The sequence below is a fragment of the Pteropus vampyrus genome, unplaced genomic scaffold (assembly GCF_000151845.1).
Source record: "Pteropus vampyrus isolate Shadow unplaced genomic scaffold, Pvam_2.0 Scaffold35, whole genome shotgun sequence".
Taxonomy (NCBI): domain Eukaryota; kingdom Metazoa; phylum Chordata; class Mammalia; order Chiroptera; family Pteropodidae; genus Pteropus; species Pteropus vampyrus.
This window is the reverse complement of record NW_011888816.1, coordinates 1,168,855-1,169,692: the sequence shown is the minus strand read 5'-3', so window position 1 is coordinate 1,169,692 and position 838 is coordinate 1,168,855.

The following is an 838-nucleotide window of genomic DNA, read 5'->3' as shown; positions in this document are numbered from 1 at the left end:
CTTAACCCAGAAATATCAATCAAGTATTCTCGGGGGTGCTCAGCCTGCAAGCCAGCTCAGGCAGGGCCCTGGTGCAGGCAGCCAAGCAATTAATGACTTGCGAAGAGAAAGGGCCGGAGAATGGCAGCGAGCCAGCCAGCCCAGGGCCCAAAGTAGCCACTGGGTCCAAGTCCGAGGCCGAGCGGTCTCTTCACTCGCTCCCACAGGGCTGCGGACTTGGATTGTGGCTAAAAATATTGTTTCCCCCTCGTATTACACGGCGACCGCAAAGCGATTTTCTGAGTAGCCCTTCAGGCTTCATTCCCGGAACTCCAAGGAGGGGCTCGGCTCCCCCCAGCCCCAGTCCCTAGCAGATCGTAGGGCTCCAGGCCTGATGCCTGAAGGGTCAGATCTGATGCCTGAAGGGTCAGATCTGGGCAACGTGAGGAACCAGTGAAGGGGCTTGAGGGTCGCGTCACCAGCTGGCGCCTGGACCCATCTTTCCTGATGGAGCGAGCTCATCGCCTTCTCTCCCAGCCCCCGCCCCGAGGACGTCTTGGCCTGGGAATTCCAACGTTTGAGGAGCCGAGGGAGGTAAGGAGCGGAGAGTCCCTGGAGGGGGTGTGGGCGAGGTCTCCTGCAGGGTTTGAAGGGCTCTTCTGCGGCCACGCCTTCCAGTCTTTTCCAGCCTTTAGCTTCTGAGGTGCTAACCTGGGGTTTCTGACCCAGAGGGGTTTGAAATCTGGCCAAACCAGTCACATCGCTGGGGGAGGCAGGGAAAGAGGGGATAAAAGAGGCTTAAAATCTCTAAAAAGTCAGACTCACTAGAGGTGGGCAAGACTGAAACGCTTTTTTTTTT